The following is a 24,470-nucleotide window of genomic DNA, read 5'->3' as shown; positions in this document are numbered from 1 at the left end:
CTGCCTGTCCTGCTTAGTGAACTGTTATTATTCCCATTTAGATTTTTTTTTTAATTTTAAGAGAAAGGATGTGATTCATGACAAATATTTCCATTTTGAAGGTTTTAACCTTTGTTTAAGAAACTAAATATTTTTTTAAAGCTTTGTGATTAACATTGGGGTGCTTTTCTGAGCATGGATGGTACATGATTTTTTTCACGTTATTTCAGCAGTGATACATTTTCTTTTTTCCAGAAATGCTGTCTCACTAATGTCATTAACTCCAGGAGAAATGGAAGGGAAAGTGGGAGTGAGAAAGAGGCTGGTGGCTCTGTCGGTGTTGAGGGAAGGGGACCCACAGGGAGGAACATGCAGGGCCAGGTGCCCCCGGCTGGTTCTTTGTGCCCCAGGGTGAGGCTTGGCATTCCTCCGTGATGGAAGGAAGCCCACAGCCTGCCTCGATCTCAGGAAACCCAGGATTCAGTGGTACCAGGAACAAGCTTTACCTCTTCATGGGGAGGTCGTTCAAAGGTCAGAGGGCTGGCCTGCCTAGCTCAGTGCATGCAGGGCTTGTAACGTTGCCCGAGCTGCCTCAGACCAGAGCAGTCAGCCCCGATGCAACAAAACCCAGCTACCCTCGTCCTGGTGCGGGCAGCACCTGCATCGGGGGCCAAGGTGCCCTTCTCAGGTTTGCTGCCATCAATCTGGAGGACCCTCTAGAGATGGCTGGAATCACCTGCAGTGTGGACACGCGGGGAGGGGCCAGTGATAACGCCAACGTCATCAACGCCAGGTCCCTGCAAGCTGTGCTGAGCACACTACACACAGCCGTATCCATGCACATGAGTTCCGTGGGTTTTCTCTGCTGCTCTGCTTCCCAAAGGCATCTCAGCGAAGAAGCAAAAGCCCCAGTGTCCTAGAAATGCCTTCTGAGTCATTTCTCCCACTGGGCTCAAGTCAGAAGTAGCAAAAGCCCCAGTGTCCTAGAAATGCCTTCTGAGTCATTTCTCCCACTGGGCTCAAGTCAGAAGCATCCTGAAAATTTTATTTGAATGGCCCTGACAATAGGGTAACACAACTGGGGCATCTTGTTTGGGACAAAGTTAAAGTGGACGGGGCGCCTGGACAGCAGGTGTAAACCAGGATCGTCCTGGCATGCCGGAGCGTGTCCCCCGCCACAGGGCAGAACCCACCTGCTGTCATCAGTGGGAAAGGTGCTCAACCAAGGCAGGCTTTTCTGCATGTGGGTCATGGCATTCCTGTCAACTTCCCCCCAGAGACAGGGTTTAAAATCCATCACATCTCCAGCCTCTCCAGCCTCCCCTCCCACCATGCAGCAGCCGCTTGTGCCACTCAGTACTCCAGGGCGGGTTTCAGGGATTTCTCAAGGAAGAACAAATGTGCCCTTTTGCGCAGCGTGAAATTCTGTCCTCCTCCTCCCTGTCACCATATGAGCGCTTTCCTGAGAGGGAGGAAGGGCAGAGGAATAAAGGAAATGTCTTTAAGAGCCATCTAAGGTAAGAAATGGGCCCTAAATTTTAGCAAATCTATTCTCAGAAATCATTGCCAAGGCCAACGCCATGAAGCTTTTCCCCTATTTTTCTTCTAGGAGTTTTATATTTTCAGGTCTTACGTTTAAGTCTTCACTCCATTTCGACCTGATTTTGTGCATGGTATAAGAGAGGGGTCCAATTTTATTCTTTTGCATTTGGGTATCCAGTTTTCCCAACACTATTTATTGTAGAGACTATCCTTTCCCCATTGCATATTCTTGTCACCCTTGTCGAAAATTGATTGAAAGTATATACATGCGTGCGTTTTTCCTGGGCTCTTTATTCTGTCCCACTGGCTTTACACCAGGACCATACTGTTTAAACGACTGGAGTTTGTAATATAGTTTTCAATCAGGAAGTGTGATGTTCTTTCTTAAGATTGTTTTTGTCATCTGGGGTATTTTTTGGCTCCATATAAATTTTAGGATTGTTTTCTCTATTTCTGCAGAAAACGCCGTTGGGATTTTTAAAGAGATTGCATTGAATCTTCAGATCGCTTTGCATGGTGTGGACATTTTAACAACACTAAGCAATAAAGGGAAAAACAGACAAGTGGGGCTACGTCAAACTACAGTGTATGCCCAGCAAGAGATGCAGTCAGAGTGAAAGGACCACCTACTGAGTGAAGAAAATATTTGCAAACCGTATATCTGATAAGGGGGCAATATACAAAACCTGTAGGGAACTCCTACAACTCAACAGCAAAAAAACAAAGAACTCAATTTAAAAACGGGCAAATGACTTGAATAGACATTACTCCAAAGAAGACATGCAGGTGGCCAGCAGGTATATGATAAGGTACCCAGCATTACTAATCGTCAGGGAAATGCAAATCAACACCAGAATGAGATACCACCGCACACCTGTCAGAATGGCTATTATCAAAAAACAAGAAATAACAAGTGTGGTGAGAATGTGCGGAAAAGGGAACGCTTGTGCACTGTGGGTGGGAATGTAAGTTGGTGCAGCCACTGTGGAAAACCGTCTGGAGGTTTCTCAAAAAATTAAAAATAGAACTACCATGCGATCCAGCAATTCCACTTCTGAATATTTATCCAAAAGAATTGAAATCACGATCTCAAAGAGATTATCTGCACTCCTCTGTTTATTGAAGCACTGCTCACAGAAGCCAGGATATGGAAACAGCGTAAATGTCCATAAAGGGATGAATGAAAAAAGAAAATATGGTGTATACATACAATGAATATTAGTGACAACATGGATGAACCTGGAGGACATTATGCCACGCGAAATAAGCCGGACACGAAGGACAAATACTGCGTGATTCTGCTTATACAAAATGTCTACGATAGTCCAATTCTTAGGAACCGTGAGTACAATGGTGATTGCCAGGACTTGCTGTTCATAAGTTCCATTTACATAAGATAAATAAGTTCTAGGATCTGCTGGACAGCCTTGTTCCTATAGGTAACAACTCTATACTGTGCACTTACAAATTCAAGAGGATAATCTTACGTTAAGTGTTTTTACCACAGTTTAAAAAAAAAAATTTGTAGCAACATGGACGGACCTAGAGACTGTCATACTGAGTAAAGTCAGTCAGACAGAGAAAGAGAAATATCATATGATATCACTTATATGTGAAATCTAAAAAGAAATAATACAAATGAACTTATTTGCAAAACAGAAACGGACTCACAGACTTAGAGAACGAATTTATGGTTACCAAGGGGGGAAGGGGGGGATGGTTTGGGAGTTTGGGATTGACATGTACACACTGCTATATTTAAAATAGATAACCATCAGGGACCCACTGTATAGCACAGGGAACTCTGCTCAATATTATGTAACACCCTAAATGGGAAAAGAATTTGGAAAAGAATAGATACATTTATATGTATAACTGAATCACAGTTGTACACCTGAAACTAATGCAACATTGTAAATAAACTATATTCCAATATAAAATAAAAGGTTAAAAAAAGAAAAAATAACCATAGTAAAAAACAAAAAACAACCCCAGAAAAACCTATTCTCCCCCCACCCTCCAAAAAAAAAACCACATTAATCATTTACTGTCCTTCCTACTTTCTCACATTCACTTCAGTTTCAATGTTCACACAACCTTCAAGTTCTGGGGGGAGGATCTGGAAAGAAGGCTTGGGAAGTCTGGATTAATTCTGGAAGAAACTAAGTGAAACACATATCCATGCAATATTTTTAGCATGTTTAGTCCCGCAAGTATCCTGGTCATCAGTAATAAGGGGCTCTGAGGACTAGATTGATCTTTGATTAAGTCCAGCTTTTAATTCTGGTCCAAAATATAAAGGGACACTCAACTTCTAAACCAACTAGCACACACACATTTTTAGGTAACACTTTATACCATGTGTGTACTGATGACCAAATACAATGGGAGATGCCAGAGGAATTTAGATCCTTTGTTCAAAGATCAGATCTCTTTTTGAGGAGACAAGACAGAATTATATTTTTAAAAAACCAGTGAAACCCCATGTGATAAACAATTTGATGTGAAATCATTTGAAATGCATCTAAAGTATAAACATTCCTTCTGGGTTGGGATTTGCCAGGGAACAACTCCTCATGAAGAAGATATGGTTTAATTTAAAGAATGCCTTTGCAGTAATAATTTCCCAGCTGCAATTAAGAAACAGACCTTGATAGTATAAAGTTCGTAGACTTTCATTCAATTTAAAGACTTTTCTTAAAAAAAAAAAAAAAAAGGAGCCGAAATTCTTAATGTGATAAACACTCCTCTGTGTTTTAGAAATAAATACTTCAGATTCTATTATCAATACTAAAAATCCTCATTCTGGGAGGGGTAAAATAAGGCCATCTGTAGTCATGGAAACGGGAGTTTTTGTGAGGTCTAGAATCTTAACACCGAGATCCACAGGAGAGCACTGTCCTCCACTGCAGTGAGCCAGTAGCACTGTAGTTTGTAGGGCACTGCTGGGGGACAGCTTCTCCTCTGGCCATGGGAACCTGCATTTATTAAAAAGGGGCACGATTTGGTCAAGAAACCAAAGCCCTGGCTTCCTCTCCAAGGACACGACACAGCACATCTTACCGAGGCAGAGTCGCCACAGCCTTGTGGGCATCGAGGCTCACCAACTAAGCCACAGATGCGGCCACAGTCTCCTCAAGGTGCATCCCTGCCCACCTGTCACCTTGTCAGGAAAAGAGAAGACCCCAGTCCAAGCCTTTGGGCCCACCAGTCAGGACTGTGGACCTGGGGAGAGAGAGCCACGCCTGGGATCTGGAAGCATGCGTGTCCACCAATCAAATGGCTTAAGATCCCCAGTGCGAGGCTGTGGGAGGGAGGAGGTGGTGCCGGCCTCAGCTCAGGAGAAGGGGGGCTGCCCTTCCATTCAAGACCCAGCTCCAGCGTGGGTGCAGGTGTGGAGCTGCACCCAGGGCCCGGCTCCGTGCTTATTAAGCAAACAATATACGACTGGATTTCCTTCTTTCAAATGAAAGCATAATTATCAATGAAATTGGAAACTTCAAACATCCAAATAGTTAATCATCTGTTTTTCTTCAGCTCTGTTTAATGCTGACTCATCCACCCTTTAAAACTGACTGTGAGAGTCTCCCATACACATTGACTAGAGGACAGATTCATTCAAGATGTTTTTTTTAAACATCCAATCTCATCGCAATCTTTCACTTGTCAGATTTCTAAATCATATTTTGTCTCTAGATAAGTCTCCACCAGCTTGCTGATGTATAGCATCCTTTTAATTAAGTTTAAAGCAAAGGAAAAAAAAAATCAATATTGTTTGGTTTGTCAATGGCGTTGGAGGGATTCCCAAGCCGTTTAACCTGGCCTGAAGTCAGTTTATTATTACGAAACACTAGAATCATCAGTATGGTTTCATATCAAGAAACACCTAAAAGGGGATTAAATTCACTCAGAAATTCAAATTCTTTTACGTAAACGTTTCTTCTTTGTGTATAATAATTATTTGAAAGTTATTGGGAGTAAAACTGATATGGTATGTTTCAAATACACAAGCAATATATAAAATATATAAAATACACAGTTGTATGTTTACATGTGAGTAGAGATATTTAACCTCTGATTGCCTCCAGATTTCCCATTTTTTATTATAGAACATTTGACACGATCATATAATCTAAATATCGCTAATTTCTTTCTTTCATAAGGAATTACTGATGCAGAGCAGTATATTACTTCTAACAGTCAACTCTCAGCCTTGTGTAATCAGATTTAGATAACACAGAGTTCTCCATAAACCAATCCTGTGGCAATCTAACAACACACGACATCACCCGGATCTTTCTCTTTGCATCGTTAGTGAGGGGACTGTATTCCTCCCAGTGATTTACATAGTGGCATTCTCCCAGTGCAAACTCTACACCGTAAACGAAGTACATCTTTCCAAATAATAATGAAGTATTCTGTTCTCAGTAAGGTGATGAGTTAAAAGAATCTTGTCAACTGTACCTTCTGGGTTGTAAGCTCTGGTGGTAGGTAGGGAGGTCGTTGGACATTCTCAAACAAGACCCGCAGAGAGTTGATGTTCTACAAGTTGCTTTTACTCCCAAAGAGCCCAGAACGGCTACGCATCTCTGCGGATGTTAGCGGAAATCAGGGTGAGGACCAGCAGACCCAGGTCAGGGCTTCTGCTCCAGGGCTAGTGGCAAAGTCTCGTTCTTCCTCTTCCCTCAGTCTCCTGGAGGCAACTGGCCACAGCAGCAAGAGCTGACTGGGCACTGATTCTCTCTTCCCATCCCTATTAAAGCAACAGGGACACCCGCATTTACCTGAGTCCCCCTGGCTTTCTGCAGACCAGATCCTGCCCCTTTCCTCTGTCGACTCCACACGTTCCTTTTCTGCCCTCGGTGTGACTCTGCGTTTCATCTCACTTGACTTTTCCCTTTTCTCTCTGTTTCCTAGTCTCTACCCGCCCATGTCTCTTCCTTTTTTCCTTCCTCTTTGTCTCGTTTTCTCTCTATATAAGGAAACTTTATTTGAAACAGACAAGTTGAAGGTTCCTTTTGAACTGCAACACGCCGCATTTCACATATGTGGGTAGACACATCTATTTTCTCATCACTTAAGTCACACTTGTGAGCCCTATTCTGTGCTAGGCTCTGCTCCCAACACTCAGGTGCATCAGAGAATGAAACAAAACTGATATATAAATAAAACAATATAGCATTCTAAAAGTTCTTTTTTAATTGAAAAGTTAAGTATGGGAATATCATGTAGATCTCCCACAGTGCCCAAATTTTTAGTTCATGTGACTAGGATCAAACAAAAAACTTTAAATATATATTATGTGCCAGGCACTGAGCTAGACCCTGTTGACACAAAAATAAAGAAAAATGGTTTGATTTGTTATAAAAATCAGGCTCACAAAAGGCCCTCTGTCTACTCCAAAATTTATATCCATAACAGGTTAATACTCCTTCCACCAATTACCTTTAAAGAACATTAACAAAGGCACATTTCACAACTATCAGGACAAATGCACATACAAATGGAGAAGAAATAAACTGGTATCAATATTTTCACAAATATAAAACAATGAAACCGAAACTAATTCTGTGAACAGGTACTCAGCCAGACCTGAGGTTGAAATTTTAGCAGATCAAATAAATGAGTGAATCATGAACTGATTAGTCAGGAAGTGTTGTCTAAATATTCAGACTGTTTTGCACAAATTGGTAAAACAAATGCACAGAAACGGTCTTGGTTTGTTCCTTCATATGAGTCTGTTCATCTATATAAGGTGAGCTCTGGAAACATAGGACCCCTTTTCCTTTGAGAGGGTGAGGAGGAGGGGCTGCCAGACTTCAAACTCAACTGAGATGTCAGCGCAGTCAGTGTGCCTGGCGCTAAGTATGCTGATATATGCGCACGCCTGTGGCTGCGCTCTGCTCACAATGAACAATGCGTTCCCTCCATCCCTGGAAAGACAGACAGCTCTGTGTGCTCAAATGGCTGGGACTGAACAAAAAGTAGAAGCCTAGTCAAATACGCATAACTCTTAAAGAATTTAAATGGGCTCTTTTGTCTCATCCAAAACTTTGCTAAAACCAAAATCATTCATTAGATTACAGGCATGGCACCATGCAATCATTATTTGACCTGTGAACAAGGTCCTTGAGAGAAGGGCCAGTTGACTGCTTTAAAGAGGAGGGCTTAGCAAAAGCAAAAGCACTTCTGACTTTGGGGGCTATTTATGAACATCCCTCAGTCAAAATCAGTACTGAGTCACTTCTGTGAAAGTACATATCGTTGTTTTCATTCAATAAATTATTCAACGTGCATTTACTTAGCATCTACTATGTGTTGCAGAGGAAGCAATCAGGCTCCATCCTTAATTCTAGGTTAAAAATGATTTTAAAAAAAAAAGAAAAGGAAAAAGAATGTCATCATCATGGCAGTAGAGTTGTAAAAGCTCTTTCACAAACATGATCTTATTTTATTCTCCCAGGAACCTTGATAGACATGATGTCTTTATGTTATGCTCCGTTTTATAGGTAGAGATATAAAGTTGTTTGTCAAAAAAGTGGACAAGGGGCTTCCCTGGTGGCGCAGTGGTTGAGAATCTGCCTGCCGATGGAGGGGACACGGGTTCGAGCCCTGGTCTGGGAAGATCCCACATGCCGCGGAGCAACTAGGCCCGTGAGCCACAACTACTGAGCCTGCGCATCTGGAGCCTGTGCTCCGCAACGGGAGGGGCCGCGATGGTGAGAGGCCCACGCACTGCTATGAAGAGTGGCCCCCGCTTGCCACAACTGGAGAGAGCCCTCGCGCAGAGACGAAGACCCAACACAGCCATAAATAAATTAATTAATTAACTAAAAAAAAAAAAAAAAAAAAAAAAAAGTGGACAAGCTGAAGCAAGTATGGCAGTAGTGTGATTGCTTGGCCCACACTTGGGGTAAAGGCCGTAACTCTGTGTTCTTCCACTGGGGCACCTTTTCCTCCTACTCACTCTTGTCATGGCCCATTCTTCTTTCACATCCTCAAAGCACCTAGCACCATCCTCAGCACAGACCAGGACCTCAGTAAATTCCTATCAACTGACTTTTGTTTGCCAAAAGGTGTTAAAGAGCAATGTAGTCAAAACTGGAAAATCAGATGTTCCCATTTCTGAAGGAAGAGCATCACCCTTTAGTTCGGCTTGGGTTGGGAGGAGGGATCCCACCTGCCGAGCGTGGGTCACTAGGCCCACGGATTCATTTCAGCCAAAGGAACGCTTGGGTGGTGTATGGACCGTGTCAGGATAGTTCTCAACAGTTCACATTGGGCAGGCCACGCATCCTACAGGATTCCACGTCAAGAGCAATTCATTTATCCCGGAAGCCAAGAGGAGACTTTAAAAACCAAAAGAAAACAAAACAAAAGCCAGCTTATCGGAAAATGACCACAGTTCATGGCTGTGTGAGTAATAAACACCATCATCAACGAAAATGATATTTGCCACTTTCCTTCTCAGGAGAACAGGGTAGGAAACAAGATATCCCCTCAAGAATCGCCCCCGAGCCCTGCTGCCCACAGAGGAAACCTCACACAGTGAACCACACCAGGGTCCCACTCACACACACTTGTTACACACGGTTATCAGCAATCAGGTTTCCTTTTTTATATTTCTGATTTGCAGTGTCTCTTGAAGACTCTTTTGTTCAAGAACAGAAATTTGAATTAGGATTATGTGGAAGCAGAAAGCAAAAATAGACACCAGAAGGTAAACTAAGATGTTGCAGCCATACTGGATTTAACAACATATTAACAATATGTGATATTTGTATCCCAGATCAGTCTAATAATCAAACAAGTATCTACTGAACACCTTTTATGTGTGTAAGGTACTTGAAAATCCATATGATGGAAATTGATACCCACATTCTCAAGGAAATACAATCTAGCTTTGCGTGGGAAATGAATACATTCATTAATAAGTACCCTGAGAAGTTAGGTGACTAGAACAGCCAGTGAGTGGTACAGACAATACTAGTAAGGGGAGGGCCAGGTCCTAAGGATAGTTCAGGTTAACACAGGAAGGGCATTACCTGAGTTTTGGAAAGAGGATGGTGCTTTGAACCTCAGTCTCCCCCAGTTCACACCCAAAGCCTGATCTGTGCTTCTACACTAATGATCTTCCCCATCCTCTTCACTTTAACATCACAATAAGCACTAGGTTACTGGTTTTCTTTTCTTTTCTTACTTAATCTTTTACTCCTTTATCAATATCTGAAACCCCTTCACAATCTATAAAACCATCACCATTTAAGCAGAGCCCAGTAGTAAACAGAAAGGACATTGCAAATTCCAGTTAAACACGGCAGGCAGAGTATGTAACTATAGGCACACTTCACCTAAGTGGACCACACCGATTCTACCCATCCCTACGTTAGATGGCTAAAGTGGACCCCTTAAACCAGCTTTTGGTTAAAATACATAGAAATAAAGTTCAATACCTAAATACCTATTTTCCCTGAGTAAGTTTAATTCAGCATAGCCATACTATTTAAATTGCTAAAATAAATGTTAGGTTTTGAAATTATCATAAAGCACAGAGGATTCTTCACTGCCTTGGGAGCAGACCCTTCACTGAGACCACTGCATCCTAAGATCACTGTGGCAGACAGAGCTGGTCTAGATGTCCAACGGCTGCCTATTTCTCCAGGACGACTCCCTAGGCCCAGCATTAGTCTGTCCCACTTAACCTCAATGCCCCCTCCTTTTCAGGATCAGAATGCTGAGACTTCTGAGACCAGACGACAGGAGGTCAAAGGCTCCTCTGCCGTGCGATGCTCTCTCTGAGGGTGCCCACCTCCCGAAATTCTGTGCCCCAGACTCATCCTCGTTCCATCCTAGTTCTTGCCCTGGAGGAAGAATTGAGGAAAAGGGAGAACTTTTCCTTTCCAGGAGTTCAATTCCATTTCCCTCCCAGCACTAATATCGATTGCTGTGAATAAGCATTAGGAGTTTGGGTTTGCAAGGGTCCTTCTCAGCTGCTTGAACTCAAGTGGCAGATACACAACTATTTATTTTTTAAGTGGTATCAAATGGTCCGAATGAGACAGAACACACTTATTGAATAAGTAGAGGAAGGAAAATTAAGTGTATGGAAGGTTCAGGTTTTCAAATAGGAGTCTGTACACCTGGCTTATGAAATTTTTCTTCAGGGAGTTTAGGGGCAACATCATTCTTATAGGAAGTCTCCCAGTGATTCAGGGAAAAGTCAGGGCACATTCACTCATCCAAGTGTCCTAAGCACCTTGTGAACTACTTTCCATGCAACAAAAACATACCTATTCCAAAGATCAAGGTACACAAAGTAGTAACACAGACCAAAATGAGGTGATCACAACTCCTGGGATAAATAACTCTACACTGAATCACGACAGAAGATCCAGGACTTTCAAGGTCCCCAAAAAAGATGGTGCGTTGGTCACTCCAATAGCCATAAAGAGGGTGCTGTGTTCCAGGTCTCCCCACCAGCCTTTCTTCAATTAACAGAGTTGCTGAGCACCAACCATGTCCGATGTTTGGGTAGGCATGCACACACTAAGAGCAGCATTTCAGAGCCTCATAGGGGAGGTTGTACTGTGACATAAAGAACTGTAAATACAAAGGAGACAATGATAAGACCACAGAGATAAAGGCTGTAGAGATTCTGGGAAGAGGGCTGGATTTCCTCTGGGAGGAATAGCAAGGACTTTGTGGAAAGGTGGCATGTGAACCAGCCTTTGATGGGTGCACAGCATGTTTGCATGGACATCAGGGAAGGACAGGGCAGCAGGAAGGGACAGTGTGGCCAGGGGAGAGCCAAGTTCCTCACTGCCCTGAAGATCTGCAATTGATAAGGATAGGACAGGGATGGAAGGCAGACTTGAGAATGGGTGGGGAATTGCCTCAAACGGTAGGTTGGGTGTTTGGGTTTAATTCTGTAGGAAATAGGAAGACCCCGGTGCTGTTTGAGCATGAAAATGCCAACGCTGTACTTTGGAATAATTAATCTAAAAAACAGAATGTAGATGCATTTGTAAGTGTGAGTGTGAGTATATGTGGGGCTGGGAGAGCGGCATCTAAAGCGACTGTAAGAGTCCAGGAGAAAGATAATGACAGTCTACTCTGAAAAAGTGGTAGAGGGAATGGAAGGGAAGAAACAGTTGGGAGAGCTATTTTAGAGACAGAATTGGCAGGAAGTAGCCACTGATTGGCTGCCAGATTAATTATCCCAAAGAATAGCTCTGGTCTTGTCACTCAACTACACAAAAACCTTCCGCAGTTTCCCATTATCTGCAGAACAAAGTCATCATCTCATCGTACGTAGACTCTCGTGAGGATGACAGGCACGACCCACGATGACCTACCCCACCCTGGGCTTCAGGTCTGTCCTCTGCTCCACCTGTCCTCACTTCAACAAATGGTCTCTAAGTCGTCCCTTAGTAAAGCCACGTGTATCCTTTCCCAGCAACTTTCCTCACCTTATTTCCCCCGCTTGAATTTTTTCCTTCTTCTATAATTATCTGTTGAAATGTACTTTCCTTTCAAGGATTATCTCAGACACGACCTTTTTCATGTTATCCCCACTCTAGCCCTGTTGACACAGTCTCTCCCTTCTTTGAGACGATCATAACATGTAGTTTATGGTTCCTTACCATTTGTGTCAAATTTCAAATCACACTAGAGTCATTTATAAATTTGTATTTTTGTCCCTATTGGTCTATACAATTTCTGAGAACAGAGGGTAGTTCTGATTTATTTTCTTATGACCACAGCATCTAATATGATACAGAGTTGGCTGAAGAAATGGGTGAAAGAATAATTATATGCACAACTTCCAGATGGAAGGGAACATACTGCAAAATTCCTCTACCAATAGCCAACAAACAAAGTGAGCAAATAAAAACATAGAACACAGAAGAAACTTCCTACTTTTGATATCCAATCTGTGGACATACAATCCCCGCTGGGTTAAACCCTGACACTCTGATGGCTCATCTTCCGGCCATACTAACATCTCACCTCAGTCAGACTCTTCTTTGCCTCCAGACCCCGATCTGAACACGACCAGCGGGATCTGATTTCAAGACTGCAGATGACAAGTGAGGACCTTAAGATTTTGATAACCAGGATGACACAGGAATCAAAAAGGAGGTTGATGGTAAATCCTGGCTGACGGAGCGTGAGCCCAAAGACGTGTAGCACATGGCAGCTTCCTCGAGACCACGTCACACACATGCTTGTGTCCAACCTGTGTGTCTGTGCTGATGCGTCTAGACAAGGACGTGGCCCAGCAGCCTGGATCAGGTAACTGCTCTGCCTCATCTAATAAACACTCTCCAACTCTCCTTATGTAACACGGAAAGGGAGCGCAGGATGTGAGGGGCGGGGCGCAGCACAGCTGATCTCGAATGGGTCTAAGGTAGAGGCCGGGAACTGCTTCCTGGGGTTAAATGAAGGGTGACGGCATCGTCCGGAGAATGAAGACCAGGCAGCTGTGTCACACGACCGGGGACCCCGCTCCGCTTGCAGTCAGAGTGAAGGAACACTCTGGAGTCGAGTGTGTTCAGGGGAGGCCAGGCCCTCAGCCCCTCGCTCCCCTTGCTGGGTCTGACACCGGTCAGGGGGACAGGAACAAATGGGGAGGTGTAATGAGCCCTCTGCCCCCGCCATGAGAAGCTCAATCCAATTAAACACAGATTGTGCACCTACTTTGCCTCAAGCTTGAGATCTCCTTTAAGACACATGTTGCAAAGGATTCAAGAGCAGACATACTCTACCGAAGGAGCTTGAATCTCTGGCCTGGTATTACTTAACCAAGTCAGCCAAGCAGAAACTCTGAACACCAGTGACTCAGTGTGCAGCGGTTCCAGGTTATTACTGGGGTGTGCCCACTGCACCTCCTCACCATCCTTAGGTCCTTGGGTGAGCTCATGCCTCAGCTTGCGATGCCTGTGAATCATAATGCTCGATTACAAGTACTGAGTATCTAATTGTGTGTGACAACACTGCTTGGGCGAAGCTCAGATTTATGGATGGCAGTGAGGAGAGTCTGCAATTTCTGAGCACTGGGTGAGATGCTACCTTAAGCATCTGGGCTTTGGAAAGGGAGTTTGCAGAAAGGGTGGAATCTAAGGGAACTTAGAGCACGAGGCCAGAGCTGGGACTCCCATCCTGTAAAGTCACCCCATGGTAGTATCAACAGTATGTGCCTCCCCGGTCCCTCCTTTTCCCACTCTGTCCCCATGTATGTTTGGAACCAGACTGTTTGCTTTTCCACTGCTTCTACCTTTGGTTTCTGACTGGACTGACCACCAAGGAATAGAACCACAATTTATTCTCCCTCCCCAAGGATATAGCACTTCTGAGGTTTTCTAAGGTAGCTTTTTTGATAGCTTCATTCCATTATCCGTTCTTCCTATATTTAGGATGGAGGCAAAGCCTGAACCCGGTTAAGCGAGGACAGAAGGGAACATGTTCATCTCACCAAGGGCACTTCGCCCACACACTGTGGGAGGAGCCTCTTAGGACAGGTAGGCCCCTCAGAAGTGGAATACCAAGAGGTTCTGGCCAGAAGGGGGCTGAGAGGAAAAGGTGGAAGATGGGGAAGAAGAGGAGAGAAAAGAATATTTCTTTGCTACTTGGCTCATTAGCCGTTGGTTGGGGTGCATTGTTTGAAAAGGATGAATGAAGCAGAGAAAACACAAACTGTGGGTGGCTTGGGCATTGAGAACAACAACAAAAAAGAATGGAATCGCAATGAACTTAATACCCGAGAAATGACTTACATTTTGCATTCTTTTTCTGAACATACACATGTAAGTATTAAGGATGCATCTTCTACATCCACAGCCTTCAGTACATCAATGAGGACAGGGGGAAGGAAGTAGTCATTTGTTGTTGTTCATTTCTGTTTTTCAGCATCCCTGGCACAGTGATGACATTTTTATAAAACAATAAAACTGACAGAATCAAGCACGCTTTCTGAAAATCTCAGCTGGTGTAAAATGGAACTTTGGAACTAGAATGCGATCCGTGGTCCACAGGCCCTTAAAATGTGCTCTTTGCCACCCTCCTCTGGGGTGTGTGACTCTACAGGGGCAGCTCTCTGGGGGGTTGGCAGCTCAGTGGAAAGAATGCCTGCTTAATTTCAGCAGGATCTGCGAGCAGATAAGAAATCTGACATTCTGAAGAAGGCTTTGCGTAAGCATGATATAGGGTTATAAATTAGTCTGAAATAACAACTTCTTGAAAAAGTTAGCAAAAGTGTAAGGAGGAAGCCTGGATGTCTTTCCTCCAAGAGCCAAAACAGGAAAAGACCCTACTTGATGTCCTTCTGGATCCCAGAGAACCTTTGGAATAAGGGAAAATGGGTTCACACTGCAGAAAAGATTCAAGGGGTGTAGCTCCACAGCATAGATAGCTTTGGTCCTCCCTTGAAGCAAAACGAGTGAGAATAGTATTTATATTTTTACTCTTGGAGACATTATACATTCTGTGAGTCATGCTTAAATTTGATCTTAACATAGGAGAGTAGACTATTACTAATTTGAAAGCCATAATGAAACCTGAATTTCATGGCTTATTTATCTTTACACATAATTTCATAAACATGTTTGGGGCACAACCCTTACTCTGTTATAGAGCTCATTATAAATTTGTCTCTGTAACATACCTCTCTCTGTGGAAAAAAAAAAATCCTTAACTCGACATAGAGCTTTCCAGAGCAAAGAGGAAATAACTATTCCCATTATTTTCTTAAATGTCTTTTAACTGTTTTATGAGACACCTCATGGGATTATTTTTGAATACCTCAAGACTGAATGTCTTCATTCTTTTAGTTAATCATTTAGTAGAATGATAAACCTCTACATTGTCATATATTTAGATCAAATTCTGTAAATAAGCGCTGAGCCTACATAAAATCATGATTGTCAGCCCAAACAAGTTCTAAATTATAGATACAGCGACTCTTCAATTACATTCACATTTAATAAAAAGCTTTCATTTGGGGGTTTATTTTCTTAAACAGTATATATGTTTAATAACCTGAACTCTTTAATGAGTATGCTATTTTGCCTTTTTACAATTATAGAGATAATAAGAGTACCCATAATCCTATAGCTTCTTGTAGGCGTCACATTATAAAATCCATAAGTGAAGCATTCAACGTAGTGCATTTGTTAATAAATATTAGCTATGATTATTATTGTCATTATGATGTTTTCCTGATAGTCTATTTTTATTGGTTTCTCACATAATACTGAAATTTTGATCTTCCGAAAGTATGATTTTACCAGTTGACCCATCTTTACAGCATCCCACTTTAAATTAGAATTGGAAATAGCCGAAGTATACATCTTAAGCATTTCTCTATTGTCCATGAACTTTTCTCTCCTTTCAGGCTCCTTTCCTCCCACTTTTCATTCTTCCCTTCCTTCCAGCCCCTTCTCCACTGGCATGCAGAGCACTTTTCTCCTGTTGCATCTTTCCACTGTCTCTGGATGGAGAAGCATTTCCCAGCGCTTAGAGAAAAGTTATGCATACGGCATTTTGAGCTCTTGATAGAGCGGATTTTGTATTAAATGAAACACATTTTAATTTAAAATTTCCCAAAGGGGCCTCCTTGGTAGCAGCGACCTGGAAAGACTTCTGTGACTCAGGTGGGAAGTCTGAGTTTCAGGTGTGCACAGGGAGAGCTGTCTAGCATCGCCCGTGGGGTGAGTTCTCCATCTCACTCCCTCCCCCATGATGGGCTTATCGTTCTTTTTGACTTTAGTGGGACATTTGGAGGACAATATCCAGCCCACTCTTTTAAATTTCTGAACATACCATTGGCTACCGTGGTGAAAACTTAGTGTTTACTTGTACTCACAAGATCTTGTCACTTTGGGTGCTTTAGGCTACCAGAAGTAGGACATGAATTGTATAATGGATGTTAGCTGCTAAAAATGTGTGCCTAACCTGTGTGTACCCAGGCTGTTACTGCTATCTAAATACTGCTTCTTGGAAAGAAGGTGAGGCAGAAAGCCGATGGGGCTATTTCTTCAAGCACGGAGCCTGTCATGCTAACTGCATACACTTTATTTGCCTGCAGCGTGGCAGGTGGAGAAGATCCACCACAACCGGTCAAGTGGAGGGAAGAAGAGCAGGAGTAATAGAGCCTATGCAGCACACGAAGTGTGTGAATTCACCAGGACAACCCACCGGGTATAGTTGCCATAAAGGAATACTTGCCTAAAGCAAAATAAAGTCATAGTCACAAAGTAGATAAAATCAAGAGAGAAAAGAACTTAAGAGGAAGTTGGTTTTCAGCTACATGTCTTGAGTTTCGCACACAGTCCAGTGATTTCTCTAGGTGACCAAGAAGCCTCTGATTGGGTGAATCCCACGTCAGTTCCACTGACCTGAGCGATCCTAGATTAGACCCACTAATCAAAAACAACACCTCCTCTAAATCTTCCAGGCTATTGGCCTTAGGCTCGCTTCCTGCTCTTCCTTAGAAATGATCCCAATTAAGGAGCAGGAGGTGCTGCTGCCCTCTGGCAGGGGCACTGCCCACAGCCTGAAGCCCCACCATTGCACAGTGACACCTCTGCAGAGGAGACCCTGCCCAGGGGTGGCAGATACAGACACACAACGTTAGAACCAGAAAGGAGCTGAGAGGTTATGGAGTTCAATCCCCCATGTTAAGCAAAGATCCTGAGACGTGGAGAGTAGAAATGACTTGTTTAAAGTCACCCCCGAATTATGAGAAGAGCTGAACTAAGATGACGTACCTTCACGTGAGCTCTGTCATTGTCTAGGTTAGCTACAGATGGGAAAATCTCGCTGAGAAAATAAAAAGGAATGTTTTTTTAAAAAAGGAAAGGATGCCTAAGGATGACTAAAATGTATAATATTAGGTGAAGATCCCCTCTGAGCAGTTAATGGGAAAGAGAAGGTTCCTAGTATCATTGGTCATTTTCAATATGTTGAAGAATTTTACTCAGAATTTCGTGGCACATGTGTAATCCAACCAATATCACCAAGCTAGGGGTGAGTTCCTGACTCTGGGAGAGACCTGAAAATCAGTAAAGCGGTTGCTAGTGGTCCTCCTGATGCTGCCCTTGGTTACCTGAAAACCCCTGGGCAGGAGCAAGTTGGGATGCTGGGGCACCAAACTTGCAGCCAGTGGGCACGTTCCCATCAAGGAGAATGGGGCCAGGGCCGGGCTGCGGGGTGGAGAGCAGGCAAGGAACAGGGTTGTGCAGAGAGGAGAGACGTGTGGAGATCAGGTGATGAAAGCTGTTTTCTTCTGTAGAGTCCCATTTTCTAATGCTGACTGCCGAGTCAGCACCCCTCACATTTCAGTAATGCATCTGAAGCTAAAACAAATGATTCCATCTGCATATGCTGAATTTCGAAGCCATAAAGCACCAAGTACAAAATACCATTGGCCATACTGTGCCCTGTACACATTCTGCCTCTAACCCCTGGCATGCTGACAGCCATGAATATTTATCAGAGGCTGAGTGTATTTTCTAACTTCTTCAAAATTGAACATACATGAAATGTTACATATTAAAAATGAGAAGTCACATCTAATCTCACAAATCTCACTGTCCTTCCCACCCAACTGACCCCCTTGATGAGACACTCTTTTGATGATTAACTAGATGAACAGGTGGCTGAGTCCATTTGTAAACAGGTGTGTTAAACCGTCCCTGGAGAACGGACACAACACTTCTTGGCTTGCACTATGGGTGTGGGTCTCTTAGGGAAACGGATTGTTTTTGAGCTAACAAAATCCCAGTAACAGCAAATTAGCTAAAGAACATTTGGGCAGTGAAACTACCTCCATTCTTGTTCTTGGGACTATGAAGAGAATTGCAAAAAATAAGGAAGATTCAAAACACAAAGTTCGTGGAAAATTCCAAGTGTTAATTCAGTACCAAATGTGCCATGTTCACCAAAGAACAATTAACAAATGAGTTTGAAATTTATCTGAGCAAATGATTAAGATTTCCTTTCCTGTTATATACAAGTATCTACCATCAACCAGCACTTCTCACTTTTACGTAATCTCAGACTTCCATTTGTAAGCAAAGACATGCAGCTTTTTGATGTCTGAGCTACTTAAAGTTCCAGACTCTGAGAGAATATGAAACGCTAATTCTAATCTAACTTTTCCTTTACAAGACTTAATCAAGGGGAAGGATAAATTGGGAGATTGGGACTGACATATACACACTACTCTATATAAAATAGATAACTAATAAGGACCTGCTGTAGAGCACAGGGAACTCTTCTTAATGAACTCTGTAATGACCTGTATGGGAAAAGAATCTAAAAAGAGTGGATATATGTATATGTATACCTGATTCACTCTGCGGTACAGCAGAAACTAACACAACATTGTACATCAACTATACTCCAATAACAACTTTTTTTAAAAGTTGGGGGAAAAAAGACTTAATTGAAGGTTCTTATTCTGAACAGATCTGCCTCCATGGGACTGCAGTGGAGTCATCTGCATGTGTGAATGCATGACCAGTTTCTAAGTTGAATCCTCTTCTTCTCTTCCCCTCGTCTCTCCAGCCAGTGGTGATCCTGTGGATGACCAGGTCACTGCCTGCCTCCACCCTGCTCAGCTCCCTGCGTCGAGGCCGAGCGTGACGTCACAGACCCGAGTCAGAGGTGAGCGAGCAGGACGCCCTCAGTGGTGATGTGGGGCTTAGCCATGCCTTCCTCAAATGTTCTGTTGCTGATCTCTGGGATCAACAGCTTTAAAATGTTCAGAAATTGCAAAACAGACACCTGACATTTACCAACCCTCTTTCCTCAAAACAGAAATTTGTTTACTGTTTCACGCATTCTCAGGTAAGAAAAGACTTGTTCAATTGTAACTGCATATCATAAGGGGACAGCTAAGATATACATATATAAACCATGATGAATGAGGACCAACTACCTAGAGCTCTCACAAACTTGGAGTTTAGATTTTATAAGAAGGAGATAAACTTAAATCATATATTTAATCAAGTAGAGAAATATGGTTATACAATGCCATGCAATTGAGAGCTAATTTTCAGAATGATCACCTGGACCCCTGAAGTATGAATCATCTAAGAAAGGGACATCAACGATTATCTTACTCTCTTATTAAGTGAGAAAAATGGTTTAATCTATTTCAAAATGTATTCAAGAAAAAGTAGACATAGAAGAATTGTGATTACTAAGCATATATTTATATATAATATATAAATATAAACATATTATGTATGTTATACGTAATATAACATGTGTTATACATGTATAATATAATATACATATAAATAATAGCTATATTATATGCTTATACTTATACAAATATTCAAATATATAAATATATTTATATAAATTATATTTATAAATATATGCCATAGGTATATACTATATATTAATATATAGTTATTATATGTATGTATGTATGTATATCTATACACCTTGACTCACTGTGGGTTAGAAATTTATCGTAGTGCTACCTCTTTTGGTTCTGCACACAGTAGGTGCTCAATACATGCAGGGTGTATGAATTGCTCATTAATGTGCTAAAAATGAAGGGAGGAGATGAGTTTAAGGAGCTATCCCTTTAATTTTCAGCACTGACTGATATTTTTTCTTCCAGGAGAAGATGGTGAGGGAGCCCCTGGGCTGCCCATCCTTGTTACTGTGTCTAATGAGACTGTTACTAAACTGTTTTAAAACGCAGAATCTAAACATGATTCATAAATTTGCAAGTTGGGTTTGAGGAGAGGAGAACAAAAGGAAGAATCTCTACCCCAGCAGCTGGAATTCCCACAGAGAGAGACACACTCCCCTGATCTTAAACCCGGAGTCAACATCTGTCCTGGACATAGTGGCCCAAGGGTCACCCCACCGCCCAAGATCACTTGGGCGTCTCTTCCTGCTTCTCTGGGGCTCTTGGGTTGGGAAGGAGCTCGTGGGAGGGGGCAGGGTTTCACTCATCACGTGGCACTTATTCATACCACATTGGCCACAGGAACACTACAATCGGGTACCACATTTATTCTTCTGATAATATACTCCATGCCCTAAAAAGAGCCAGTGAAGAAAGAAGCTTCCCTTAGAAAAGGAAGGAAGGAAGGAAGGAAGGAAGGAAGGAAGGAAGGAAGGAAGGAAGGAAGGAAGGAAGGAAGGAAGGAAGGAAGGAAGAAGGAAAGAAAGAAAGAAAGAAAGAAAGAAAGAAAGAAAGAAAGAAAGAAAGAAAGAAAGAAAGAAAGGAAGGAAGGAAGAAAGAAAGGAAGAAAGAGAGAGAGAGAAAAGGAAAAAAACAGAAAGAAAACCAGTTACTCTTAAAGATAAAGGACACAGCACTATTCTGGGAACTGTGACCATTCTGGCCAAACTACAGGACATGAGGTCAGATTTTTGAATCCAGAAAATGCAAATTACGACCTATCATATTGGCCACTGAGAAATCAGAACCACAGGATTTCTCAGTGCAATGCATCCATTGCTCATGTGTTCAAAGTGCAGTGATCACTGTTTCCTGAAGGAAGCCAGCAAGTCTGTCTGCAGAGAGGGCTCATAAGGATGAAGCTACAACCAGTGCCATGAGCACATACACCAGGACAGTTCCATTCTCGCCACCCCTCAGCCTCACCACAAATCCCCCCCTCTTTCCTGCAACTGGTGATGAGCACCACCCAGAAAACAAACAGCTGGACGGATGCCAAAGGGCCATACATCCGTGGTCTACCGTGCCCTTTTTAATCAACTTCCTAATTAAAAAATGCCATGCTGGCATGAGGTATGAAGGGAGTAGGCTTGGGATATTTCACAGAATAGCATCCCTTAATCCTAGGGTTATGGAAAATCTGTGTTCTTACAGATGTTTATGAGTTTTGCTGGTGCAGAGATAGATAGAATCAATTTGCTTGTGCCTGACCCTCAAGACGTATTAAATTTATCCTGAAGGAAACTGGTTTCTGAAAAGCTCTTGCCCAGATGCATTAGGCAGGTGGGAGTTTCTAGTGAACCAGAGGGTCCACTAGCAGATGCAGCATTGATTTCTGAACGTTCACAATCTAGCAGACCGCTCCAGAGCAGACTTGATTTGATGGTTCTCTATGGGGTGCCCTGCAGACTCAATTATTTCCACAACCGGTCTGGCTAGCATTGTTTCATGGCGACCATGCTCTATGCTTTCAGCTTCTGATCAGATGGTAACAGGCGAGTGGATCCATGTACCAGGGAGGGGAGCTTGGGCTAAATTTAAAGTCAGTCTCTAAGAACTGTCCATCCCTTTTAGGGTTGAGTGATGTGAGAGCCCTTGTGATTGAGGGGTAATTCTGACTTTTAAGAAAACATTCTGTTGAGTGCCATTAAAATACACTGAGTCCAGCCATGAAGATACTACTCAAAACAGTGTTTGAGCTAGAAATCCTCTAATAAAAATCTTCATCAATGTACCAAAAAGAACCCCTACCCCGTAAATTATTAATCCATGAGTTGTTTGATTTAGCGACCTAAGTCCGACATCCCAACCTGAAAACATCTCAAGCAAATGTCCAACAATCTTGGGGTAATTTTCTTTAAAGCCATTTGATTGCACCATGTAAGCAGTCAGACTTTAGTAAAAAGCAGTCAGTATGTAACACTGAGTCATAAAGTTCCTTTCAACTATATAATGAGTACCCAAATATATCTAAAACAGGTCTACATGGCACACATATTAATCCAATGGCTCAAATACTGTCAGCCTTCACACAACATTTCCACACTGGCATTTTAAAAACACATATATACATGCACTCAACAGAACCTTTGAAGAGATGAATTGTAGTTCCCCAAGAGTACAAAAATACATCCTAGTACAGAATTTTAAACAAATAAGGTCAATAACCTTTTGAAAGAAAAAATATTGATACCCTCGTCATTCCCCATCACTGGGAACCCACTGAAGAATGGCCCTGGAGCACCCTAGGCACAGAGACCTCCCGTATACCGACCTCTCTTCCCTTTGGTATCGAAGGGTGCCTGATTTCAGACTAATATTTTGGCCACTCACTGAGCTTAAAGAAATTTACTATAAAAGGCTGCTTTTCTTTCTAAAGTTTATCTGCAACCTTAGAGCTAAACTAAAAAAAAAAAGAAAAAGAAAAAAGAAAAAGAAAAATGCCCTGAGAAACCACATTTCCAGTTAGGCACACATCACCATATTTCCAGCCCTGGGACTTTTCACTGTCTTTGAAGGCAAGCCCTTCCCAAGTCCACAAAACCAGTGTGCCCGAGAACCAGTGTGACAGACAGTGGCGTAAAGTAACTCTGTCAAGTGGAAACTAATATGACATAATTTTGGCCCTTAAAAAAAAGCTAGACTCTACCTCTGAAAGGCAGCCAGGCACAAAGAAAGCAACGTGGTAGGTAACAGTCAAGTGTTCTCTTCTGGGTGTAAATGGACACGTTGAGGTCAGAAAATGAATGCTGATATTTTGCCCCAAGAAAGTTATCACCCATCATAAAACTAAAAGGAATGATTTTAATCATAGAAGGCTTGGCTCAACTCTAAAATAAAGTACAGCAATGGAAAAATAAAAGAAATATTCTTTTTCTCTAGGTAAGAGTTCACGAATCTATTTTGAAATAATTTGGTATTTAATACTGTTTGGGTTAAATTAAAAAAAAAAAACAAACACCCCTCAGTTGTGTTCTCATCCTAGTTTACCAGCAAATTTAAAAATAAAATAGAAAAAATTGATTTTATATATATATACATATATATTCTTTGATGTAAATATGGACAATTCAGCTATTATGCAAAGCTCAATGTGAGTATTCAGAAACTTCAAGTATGAAGGGGAAAATTATCAAAACCAAGTGTCAGAAGCTGCATATAAAGGGTTAAAATGTTTTCCAATATCTTGTGTTTGAGGTTTAGGTTTATTGAAGGTAGTTTTTTTTTTGTTTTTTTGTTTTTTTCTTTTTTGGGAGGACATAGCTTTTTTAAACAGAAGAAATGACCCTCCAAAAAGTTGCATTTTTTTTTATCAAATATTCACTGTCATTGTCTAAAGCAGACAGCTGAAGTAAAGCAACTCTGTAAAAAAAAAAAAAAAATTAAAAAGCCTCAAAATAAAAGCAAAATAAAATCCTTAAGTGATTAAAAAAAATTCAGGCACCTATAAAAAGACAGTTAAAGGATAATAATTTCTACTTAAGTCCTACCTCAAAAGCAGATGAAATAATTAGGTCAGTTAAAATGAAAACCTTACCTTTTAAGGAGAATAGGGATTATGAAAACAGGATAGAACTATTTATCAGTGAATTTCTTGAGATGAAAGTATATTTAACTAAATATTAAAACACCCATATTGCAGTACTACAATCACAGAATTATATAAGAAATGTGTGCCACTGATGACAATAGAAAATTAGGATTCCAGCAGGCTTTATACTTATTTCTCAATTCAGAAGACTGATTTGTAAAAACAGTCTCCATTTTTCTGAAAAGAACTGAAAGTATCAGAGCTTGTGCTAATTTTTCTATCTCTTATCTGTAGATCCTACAGATCAATAGAAACTTCAGCTCGATTTGCAAAATCTCCAGTAAGTTGCTGGTTAAATTAGCTAAAATTTTCTTCCAGCTAGGAAAAATATATACCAGTCAAAACTAATTATGTCTGGGCTTTCATTGAAACAACATTTGCTCATTTTACTGGTCTGGATACACTGTTTCAGAAAATATTAATTAAACACACTGAATAATGGCTGCTGTAAATTTCTGCAAACAATAATCTCTAAACAGTCCATTTTCACTCCAGACATTCGCACGCAAGATGGATGAAGCGGCTGCCCCAGACCGGCAGCAAGGCCGACCCTTTTGTTACCCACCCTCGGAGTTGAACTTTGCTCCACTTTGGGAAGCGGACCTAACGCTCTGGAAACAACAAGGAGAACAGGACATATTTACCTGG

The 24,470-nt window shown here is 41.8% G+C and overlaps 1 protein-coding gene across 10 annotated transcripts in view; it reads right to left on the bottom strand.

The window, feature by feature from the left end:
• The window catches only part of MYT1L (myelin transcription factor 1 like), a 406,818-nt gene that overhangs the window by 375,333 nt on the left and 7,015 nt on the right, over positions 1-24,470 (bottom strand). The window lies entirely within an intron of this gene.

The sequence above is a fragment of the Balaenoptera musculus genome, chromosome 13 (genome assembly GCF_009873245.2).
Source record: "Balaenoptera musculus isolate JJ_BM4_2016_0621 chromosome 13, mBalMus1.pri.v3, whole genome shotgun sequence".
In the NCBI taxonomy this organism is placed as follows: Eukaryota; Metazoa; Chordata; class Mammalia; order Artiodactyla; family Balaenopteridae; genus Balaenoptera; species Balaenoptera musculus.
This window is presented reverse-complemented; position numbering and strand designations above follow the sequence as displayed.